This window comes from Numida meleagris, chromosome 3 (genome assembly GCF_002078875.1).
Source record: "Numida meleagris isolate 19003 breed g44 Domestic line chromosome 3, NumMel1.0, whole genome shotgun sequence".
In the NCBI taxonomy this organism is placed as follows: Eukaryota; Metazoa; Chordata; class Aves; order Galliformes; family Numididae; genus Numida; species Numida meleagris.
In genome coordinates, this window is record NC_034411.1 from 92,614,445 (window position 1) to 92,625,449 (window position 11,005).

Sequence of the window (11,005 nt, forward strand, 5' to 3'; positions counted from 1 at the left end):
CTGGAAGTAAAATTGTTCCTCGAATTCTATCAGTGAAGGGTCAGAGACAAATACAACCCATGTGGATTTTTATCAGCATACATCTTTGGGAGGCATATATCAATCAGTCTAGAAAAGGGGCATTGTAAGAGATTATTCTTTTTTGCACCTTTGCCTCAAAGCTTGCTGAGGAACACAGATGGACAAGTCCAGACAAGTCATGGTCAAAGTTGGAAAAATCTTTTGTCTGAAGATTTGCAAGCCAGGGGCAAGGAGAGAGATAAGTAGCAGCTTAATGGCCGGGAAATGGTCTTTTGTGTGGGCTCATCTCGAGGGAGACAGCCATCTCAGGGGTGCTGCACGTGACTCTTACCTAAGTGCCCAGGAATGCCACGACTGGCAGAAGAAGAAGGATAAAAATGGGACCTACAACCAAGAGGGGTGAGGTCTCTGACATCAGATTCCTCGTGACGTGCTACCTGCCTGCTGCTGGATTCTCCTGGGCCTGCTCCCTGCTTGCTGCCTAAGGATGGCCGCTCTGCTGCTGCCTTCTCCTGCGCTCCTGCTCCTGTATCGGCCTCAGACCATCGGAACATCGTGCAACAGGACTCAGCTCGATCTTTGGTGGTGACTATCCCCACTTCATGTCATTCTTGCTCTTTCCTATCTTTCCTATCGCCTGCTTTCCCTTCCCCATCACCCTAATTTGTAATAATCGCCGGCCTTCCCTTCCCCATCTCCCTGATTGCCTAGGATCTGTAATAAACTGGTTGGACACCAACATTTGAACTGTTGTTTCTTAATCTCATGTCGGTTATACATATATCAAAGAATCTCCTCTCACTCTGATAGTCGGAGAGAGACAGGCTCAGTCACAGCTCTAAATCATTCCTCCCACTAAACTTGTTTAAGAGCCGGAAAAGACCTACCAAGAGTAGATCAGTTTTAATTCCATGTAGAGCATGGGTGTCCAATCCTTCAGATTGCCTGGGCTGCATTGAGTGAAGAGGAATTGTGTAAGGCTGCATCTACGTAGGTTGCTCCGAACGTAATGCCTCCAAAGTATTTCCATGGAAACTACAACAGATTCAAAGAGAACAATAAAAACTATTTAATAGAGCAAATTCTCAGCCACAGAACACTATTTTTCAACAGTCACTACTGTTAGCTACGAACAATATCCTATGCATTTTCACTAGCAATGAACAAGAGCTTGCAGACTACGCTCATAAAATCTGCACCAGAGAAGGTGACCCACCGTCACTGTTGTCACTGCTGAAACGCACCACCCACCGCCTCACTGTACTCACATACACTGTTTGGTCTCCAGAAATGTTCAGCAAGCATCAGTGAATGTCAGTAAGTGCCATTTTTTCTGTATGGAGTTCAATGACACACCTTTCCTACATCTGCACTTTCATGTCAGATACCATTATATCGAACTGCCCCTCTGCTGCCATCTGTTGCATGGTAACAAAATATAATGGAATACTGGTGGGAGGGTTCAACCTCTACTGCCATACCACCAACATCCACCTCTGACATCATGGATTGACATAATAAAACAGGAGGCATTACGTTCAGAGCAGCCCTCATAAAATATATACAGTAGTTAATGTATATAAGTAACTAAACTTATTTTATTTTTTAATGTTTTTTATTAAAATATACAAAAAAGAGAGCAACAAAAAACATAAAACTAGTGAGATGTGTAATCTCGTTTTGGGAAACTAATGCATCAGACTGGTTCAGTGGAAGTGGTTTCAATTCTTTCTGAGTTCTCAAGGTCCTTGTCAGAGATTTTTGATGAAATTTTACTCTTGCTGTAATTCATCCTTGAAAATAATTGTTCACAAATGTATGTACTTTCAAAAAGTGATGACATGAATAAATTGATTGTGAAGCAAGGGTTGTTTGTTTCTGGTAAGAGAGAGCTTATAAAAGTCTGGTAAAGAGACATGATCCAATTTTAAACTGTAGTTTTTTACATTCCATTTGAAAATCCATGAGAAATGTATTTATGTTGACTGAAAATGGAGCCACAAATAAACCAAATAATTGATGACTTTTTTGGCAATCTTGAAACCTGCTCTCAATGTTTTTTTATCGCAACGCAAAGCACAGCTGTATATTTTTCTCTCTTCACAGGAATGTGTTTAGCTGATACATCAAAATCCATAAACCTATTTGCCATAACTTGAGTTAGCACTGCACCGTGCCCTCCTCATGCCCTGATTTTAGCCCAGTTAGGGTGAGTAGTGCACCAATGTTCACTTGGTGCTGAGTGTCACGCCTGGGGCGGAGCTGCCGCCATGATGGCATAGGGCAGGGTGCAGGCCGCATTGCGAGCTGTGCTGGGCCGCGTGCTGCCTGCAGGCTGTGGGTTGGACATGCCTGATCTAGACTCTAGAAGTACACTGCTTTCTCCACGGTACCCGAAAACTGATATAGCTCTTTGTCCCTATTTTCTGCACTTATAACATGCGACAATTTTTTTCTATTGCTGGTAATTGGTAGGAATCTTTTTTTCCATGCTGGGAAAATAGAAATATTTCTTTTACAAATTACAACTCCTCAAATTTTCATTTAATATATACTCAAGAAGAATCAGTATCTTGTCAATTGAAATATCATTTGAGTAATTTTCATGTGTCACTTTGTTTTGTGCTTAAAAAAAATAATAATCTAATTTGCTTACATTTAAAATCTGGAAGGGATTTCAAACAGAACAGCTCCTTTGCTCCTTTCTGCTAACTATGCAGATGTCTAATTTTTACTGTTGGTCCTTTCAACACAAATATGAGGCTCATTGTTGTATTACTTATATCCAGATATTTTTAGTACTATCAGTAAGGTAAATTTTAACTGCACAGCAGTTCAGAATAAGAATAAAGAGCATAAAAGGTTAGTTCTGTTGCATTTCAGAATTCACTAGTGCATCATTTGAATGATGCATCATTTGAATGACTCAGTTCCTCTGTTGCTTTTTAGAAGGCATTTCCAGAAAGCTTTCACCAATTCACTAAGTGGAAGCTAGCTCTTGTTTCCATAAAATGTCACATCCTTGATGCCTGGCTGGTTTAACAGTCCTAAGTCAATAGCCAATCTTGTAAATGTAGACCAGGCTTCCACATTTTTAGTTCTGTAACATGTTATTGGTACAGATAGATGAAGAACTGTGCTGTCAGCCAGATGACCAAAATAATAATCAACATGTAAGATCTGAGTATCTGTTTAATTACCTGAAAGTAGGGAAAGAAGTACATAGTGAGGTACAAGTTAATATAAACTATAGCTTTAATTCAGGTAGTAAGTCAAAATAATCTTCAAAATTAAAATTACAGATTGAAATTCTTGTACGCGTCTTTCAATAATCTTGACAGAATAGTTGAGAGATTTCTTAAAGTCTTGCTGTAAAAGGTTGCATAAACTTTTTTTTTAATTTAGCCTTCTGTCATCTGTGAATAAAATGTTAAGACAGCAATAATATAGGAGACACCCTATTTGGTTTAACAGTCCTCTCCCATTCAAAATGATTTTAAATACTACACGGCTGTGTTCTTCAATAGAATAGTTTTATTCAAGGAGAGCTTTGGTGGGGTTACTAACACTTATTTTATCTTGAGACTTGTCTAATTTAAGTACAATTATGACAAATACTTGATGATAATTTTCCATTTGAGTTTTAGATTAAGCTGTATTTGCATGGGAATTCGAATGCAATAAAATATATACCAACCCAGTGTCTTAAGACTTTTAGAAAAATTGTTCATATATGTCCTGCTGTCTTAAGTACTAAGTTTATTTTGCAAGTGTAATGCTTTAATATTCAATCAATTTGTTAAATAAAGAGAAAATTAGCTATAACTGTTCAGTAAGAGACAGATTCTTGTAGCTGAAGTTTTTTAAAGATATTTAGGCTCTTAAAGGTACACATAAGCTCTAGGAAATGCCCAAGCAGATTTATTAGGTTTGTCTCATCTTCCCTTAGTCAGGCAATAAACTAAACTGGTCATCTAGGCACAGTGTAATTAATGTAGAGAAAATGGTGCATCCAAGGGCCATTTCCTGAGTCTGATGCCTAACATGGATTGGATGAATCACTATCTCTAGGCACCTGTCTCTCTACAGAAAGTGCATAGGTTAACTTGAGGACTTTGCCCAGGATCATATCCAGATGACTTTTGAAGAACACCAAGACAGGGAATCGAACAACCTCTCTGGGCAACCTGTGCCAGTGCTGAGTCAGCGATACAGTAAAAAAGTGTTTCCTGCTGTTCAGGAGGAACATTCTCTGTTTATGACCCTGGACACACCGAGAAGAGCCTGTCTCCATCTTTTGATCTTGGTTCAGGTGCTTGTATAGACTAATAATATGCCCTTTGAGCATATCTTCAGGGTAGAGAGGCCATGCTGAGAGATCTCAACTAATTGGAAGGCTGGGCAAACACAAACCACATTAAGTTTATTTAACAAGAGCAAATACCAGATTCTGTACCTTGAATGGGGCAACCCTGGCTTTGGGTACAGACTGGGGGATGAGAGGCCGGAGAGGAGCCCTGTGGAATGGGATGTGCGGCTTCTGGCTGATGGCAAGGTGAATGTGAGTCATAGTGTGCTATGGAAGCCAAAAGGACCAGCCTGATCTACTAGGTGGCAACCCTCCCCATGGGAGGGGTCTTGGAACTAAGTGACTTTTAAGTTTCCTTCCAACCTAAGCCATGCTATGATTCTGTGATCTCTGCTCTCTGGCGACAATGACAGGATGCAAGGAAATGGCATAGAGCTGTGTCGGGGGAAGGTCAGGTTGGGTGTTAGGAACAGGTTCTTCAGCAGCGGGTGGATGGACACTGGAACAGGCTCCCCAGGGCAGTGGTCATGGCCCCGAGTTGCTGGAGTTTAAGAAAAGATTGGACAATTCTCTCAGACATGAGATTTGAATTTTGGGTGGTCCTGTGTGGAACAAGGAGCTGGATTTGATATTCCTTGTGGGTCTCTTCCAGCTTCGGATATTCCACGATTCTACAATTTTATGATCTCTAGGCTGAATAATCCCAGCTGTCTAAACCTTTCCTCATGTGGATGAGATCTCTCACTCCCTTCTGACTTGATTAGACTATGCACCTAGCTTTATGATTACAAAAATTGTAAGACATATTAAATCCATTAGTAGTATCCTATTAAATCAGCTAACCATGGAAAATCTTATTAGCCATGAATATTAAACTTAATTTAAATGCTTAAAAGTAGATTAAAGTTAAAAAAAGAAAAAAAACCAGCAAACAAAAAAAAACAAACCACCAAAGCAAAGAAAAAATCTCATGCCACTTCATGCGATTAAAAAATCATGGCTTTGTCCACCTGGTAGGAATTCAGGAACCATTGGTAAAACCACCACCTAACAGGAGCTTAAGCGACAGTGTGCCCAAGCATCAGAAGACTTGAGGATATTCACAGACTTCCATGGAAAATGGTTCATGTGACAAGATCTATGTTTCTAATAAATTCTAATGAAGACAGACATAACTGCTTAAGATGTGATTTGTCTGTTATGCCATGTGCTGAATACTGACAGATGCAGGCATGCTGGATTGAACCCAATTTATTCCAGCAGTGGACATCTTTCATTCAAAATTTCTTTTGCAAGGAGCTCCTTTGACTTTTTAAAATTTAATAAACTTTATGAACCGTTTTAACATTTCCAAACTTTTGTGATTCTAAATCAATATTTCATTAACATATTTTAACCAAGAGTCCTGTATAATGTTTCATTTATATTAGTCTTGTTTTTCCTTACTATTATTTCCAGGAATAGATCAATTATTTTTCAAGAATGGAATCTTTCTGAAGATTTGAAAGTAACTTCTTACTATATTTCCATAATAAAGTTCATGAGGTATCTAGGGCAAAATATGCACTGAATTTTAGAGTTACAAAATGGCAAAAAAAAAAAAAAAAAGAACTTTTAAAGAAATAATTTCATTAAAGTTCTCTTAATTTATTTTGTCTCACCCTATTTACTGTTATTCACAGATTAAAGAAAAATACACTATAAACAGTGCCACCAAATGAAGGCAAGTAATATCAGGGAATTAAGATATCCACCAATTAGGACAAATTTGCCAATTAATCAGTCCAGAAAACTTGCCTTTACTGAACATATGGACAAAAATCTGATGCCCTTCTCAAACTTTAGCTGTTGGTGGTATAGTTGTTTGTCTTTCTCCTTCATCTGTTTCAAATCATCTGTAAGCTAACGTCTCCTAGGAGGCCAAACAGAAACAGAAGAACTTCAGATTTATACCTCTACGGTCTGGTCTTCTACCACTGAAATCAACAGGAGTTTTGTTGGAAAAACAATCTCCTTTGATGGAAAGCTGTCGTATACATTTCCAGTATCACACGTTATGTGAATTATGGTTCAGTGGAAGCTTAAACTGATGATCTCTCCATTTCTTATTCTTTTGTTATGCCTACCACAAGATAGCCCATTTATATAAGTTCGAGATTTTGGTTTAGATCCTCAGCTGGGATATGAACAAAAAAAAAAATCCAAAACTTTAGAACTGATGCTTTATTTCCATTTTAAAAGGCTAAAAGTCTGGTCCCATTTGAGCTTTCACTAGACATTTTCCAGCATTAAACAAAGAAATTAGGTTAATTATCCTCTAGATTCAGACATATCTGAAAGAAATGAGAAAGAAAAAATGCGTTGTGTTTAATGATTGTGGATCTATTCATGTTAGTGGGTCAAAAATGAATGAACACTCTGCAATTTACAGATGAACCATAAAGAGAAATCACATGGAAGATACAATTTGGAATGAAAAGCCTCTTCATTGTCAGTCCAAATGTTTCCTTAACATTGAGGTTAACAATCCAGTAATCTTCAGATATAGAATTACTGTGTTAGTATCTATATTACATGACCGAGGCAGAACAGAACTCTGTTATATGCAGTGAATGCCAAAGTTGCAAAATGTGGCTCTATATAGGAACATTCAGAAACTTTAAAAATTTGTGAGTATGAATGAAGGTAGATGTGGCTGCACTTTCCCCAGACTTTCTCAGCACATATGCATCGGACCTGATCTAGTAGATGCATATGAACTTAAAGCATAGGATCAGTTCTGGGAATCCGCGGTCCATTTATTCATACCTATAAGATTGTCCAGAGAACAAATGCATAGCCCAAGGTCTTCCTGAAAGGTGATGGAAGCTTTCTACTGAATCTGTAAGTTCAGTTAGGAGATGTATTAGATATTGTGATAGCCTTCCCTCACATAGCCACAGAGCTGAAATCAGACTAGCTCTGGAGAATGCAACAGATGAACTTGTTGAATGAACAGATGAACCACAACACTTCTTTGTTGTAGATTGATGGTGTATTTTCTACACCATCTGATCTGGGAAAAAATACAAAGACTTTTCTGCGTAGCAGCTGCAAAGATGAAGGCAGATATTCATGACTCACTATTGCAGAGGCTATTGCAGAAATGCTTGAAGTTGACTTCAAGATTTCATTTAATGGGTGTACTCAACTTACGGGATGAGTGCAGAAAGAGTTGTTATCCTTGCCTATTTTCTGAGCAGGCCATGCACAAGATGGCTCTGATCTGATAATAAATTAGGTACTTCAGTACTAAACCACTGCTAATGAGAGCAGAAGAGTGCTAGTCTGCGTGTGCATGTCCAAGGAAGCTACTGAATATTCCTACTGAGGGGCTAGAAATGGACTCATCCAAGTGGATTCCTGAGTCTGAACCTTCACTAACAGAAAGAAAATAAATGCAGCTCACTAAAAGTTAAAAACGTTGCAAAAATTTGCATGTCAAAGGAATGTTTCTCCAATGAGTACTTGCATCAACACATAGGAAAACAAAGAAAAAAATATAATTGTCAAAATCAATTTGGGGCTATGTGCTTTATATGTTATTTACATCTTCCTTCTTTCTTGAGGTTTATGTTCTTTCACCTTAATATAAGTTTTTTTTTTTGTTTTATTATATGCACAGAATTATTTGCTCCTTGAGACAGGAAAGTATTGACTATGTTTGGCCTTTGGAGGAAAGGTTTCATTTTCCCAGTGCCTGAATAAATACTCATCTGGTTTTATTTTATAATTTTACAAAGAACGCATAGATTTTGAACCTGACCCTTGCTGCTGCTGACAAAACTTGGCAGAAGTAGACTAGTGATATAATACAGAAATGCTACGCTGAGTTGTGCCTCTCCCTGTGATGTAATGCACCTACACTGACCTTACAGAGAGTGACTCATAATATAGATTTGTCATAGACTTAAAGAAAAACAGTACTGTTTTCATCTGAAGGAAAGGTAGAATCAAATAATTTTACTGGGAGTGCAGCCATCTTCCTGCATCCAGGAGAAACGATAAAAATTATGCTTCTTGCTTTGCTTTATCAAGAGAGGAAGCTCCAGTTGTTTTATTTCATTTGTTGCAAATGATGTGCTTTAGGCAGATTATTTGGTATTTCAGCAGTTGATCTGCTGCACACAATGGAGACTAGGGTTAATATCAGAGGCAGAGGAAAAAAATCAGTATTGAGAGGAAATGAGGAGGATATTGAAATAGATATCTCCTATTCAGAAAGACAACAGGCAATAACCCTCTGCCTAAAAACATCCATGGAAATTGAACAATATGAAAGCAAAGAAAATATGCTAATAATGATATCATTACAATTTTGAGTGCCTACTATTATTAATTACTTTGAAGGATGAAAAAAAGTGTAAGTCATTCAACTGATGGTACAGCTCTGAATTGGAATTTCAGAAGGAAAGCTCTGGGTACAAATTCCTTTGTACTAACTCCTTTTTGTATTCTTGCTATCATGGTTTAAACTGTCGACATAGAGAGGTAAATGTCACCTGCAGGCATAGCTCTATTGTTGAAGGAAATTGTATTTGATCATACTTTGAACATTCTTAGAGTCAACAGCTATGCTATCAATGGACAGGCTGATTTAGTCATTACTGGAATTCCTGAGTTTGTTCTGTCCCCATCTTTTCCCAGTCAGTAATGGTTTCAAGATTTAGCATATGAATGAGGAAGCATGAAAAGTTCATGAAAAGTTGTCATGGAAGGTAATTTGTTATCAAAATTTCTAGAAGGCAATCCAATACTATTTACATTTCCTGAAGAAACACAATTTACAATAAATTTATTTTAAAAATTATTTTTACAATTAAGTCTATTGAAGGCCTCAGTGTGGTCTTGAAGCACTATGAAGAACCAGATGATGGAATATACAGGACAACTGGTAAGGTATAATTCTTTCATTCCAAGTGACTTTCAGAAGTTGGAAAATTGAATGTACCTTACTACTTTTCCATTTATTCCTATAGCTTCAACAAATTGTATTATACTTCTACGCATTTTTTTAACCTAAGTGAAAATGTACATGTCTTTGGTTTATTGGAAACAGAAGCCTCTTCCTTACATTATCACAGAGAAATTTCCAGATGTAAACTTTGAGCTTCTATTGTACCTAGAATCATAGAATATACCAAGTTGGAAGGGATCCACAAGGATCATCAAGTCCAACTCCTGGTTCTGCACAGGACCTCTCAAAATTCAGTCTCTATGTCTGAGGGCATTGTCCAAATGTTTTTTGAACTCCAGCAGCCTGAGGCCATGACCACTCCCCTGGGGAGCTAATTCTAGTGCCTGACCACCTTTTCAGTGAAGAACCTTTTACTAATACACAACTCAAACCATACTTCCTTAATAGAGAAGGGCCAGAACCTCAACCCATTTTTTATTAAATTAAAAACTTTAAGAAACACTAGTGAAATCTAAAATGAATTGGATTGCAGAAAGTAGTCTAAGTTTTGTGTAAAAAAGGATTTGTGAACTTTGATGATCTCTTGGAGAAATTTTAAGGGAATATTTTTTATTAGGTGCCTACTGATATGTCACCTAAATATTAAGGTGTGTAAGACATGCATACCATGCCTTGGCTAACAGCAAAGTTCCTATCCAGCTGCTATCTCATTCCCCATCCTCAGTGGGACAGTGGGAAATAGGATGACACAGCAATTTGGCTGAGATAGATTCAGGGAGATAACTTACCAATGATTGCCATGGGCAAAACAAAGTTGGCTTGGGGAAAATTTATTGCCAGTCAAAATAGATTCAGGTAGTGAGTGAGAAAGAAATAATAAACCAATATCCTTGCTCCTCCCTGTCCCAACACCTCTATCACTCTGCTGAAGGATGCAGGGAGATGGGGAATGGGATCCTATGATCAGTACATACTGGTTCCTCTCTGCTGCTCTTCCCAGAGGTGTTGCCATTTTGGCTGCCGGGTCCAGCCATGCCCTGCAGTAAGGTCATTGGAGCTGGCTGTGTCCAGCATGGAGCAGCTGCAGTTCCACCTCACAGAGGAGCCCAGCAGCCCCCACTGCCAGAATCTGGGCATCTGCAACTCATGTATATAACTATGTACCCATTCAATAAGCTAACTGCAATTTCCGTATGGCCACTAGAATAAGTTCAACTCAGATAATCTTGCTATTTTTATCTTTCATTTTATTTATTTATTCATTTATTTATTTGTCCCCAGAGAAACCTAGAAATACTTCTTGAGAAAATGAGATCCTCTTTATGTTCTCTGGGTCTACTCCAGAATTCTACACATAATAGAAGTCTCAAGGTAAGAACATATTTGAATGGTTTCAGCATATAATAAGTTTCCCTCCAAAGTATCACCAGGTAACATGTTCGTCTACTTTTTTTGAACAAGTAATAGAAAGCATCAAAGTTGGAAACTTAAGCAAAACATCTCCTTTATAATTTCTTCAAACAAGTACATAATCCTCTTAAAATTTACAGCCTCAATATCATAGATGTATTGTCAACCTATATGAGAAGCAGAGAGAGTAGTTTCACACTGATTCCTTTTTAAAATCTCTACATGTATAATCTCCATTGCGCATCTTCTCATCTAATAATGGTAGTAAAAAAGAATTTGAATAAATTTTCCTGACTCAAGTTCTTTAT

General features: G+C 37.9%; 1 long non-coding RNA gene across 1 annotated transcript in view; it reads left to right on the top strand.

The window, feature by feature from the left end:
- The window catches only part of LOC110395598, a 55,207-nt gene extending 44,563 nt beyond the window's left edge, over positions 1-10,644 (top strand). The window contains exon 3 of the long non-coding RNA XR_002436502.1: positions 10,569-10,644. This is a non-coding gene — a long non-coding RNA (uncharacterized LOC110395598). The remainder of the gene's footprint in view (positions 1-10,568) is intronic.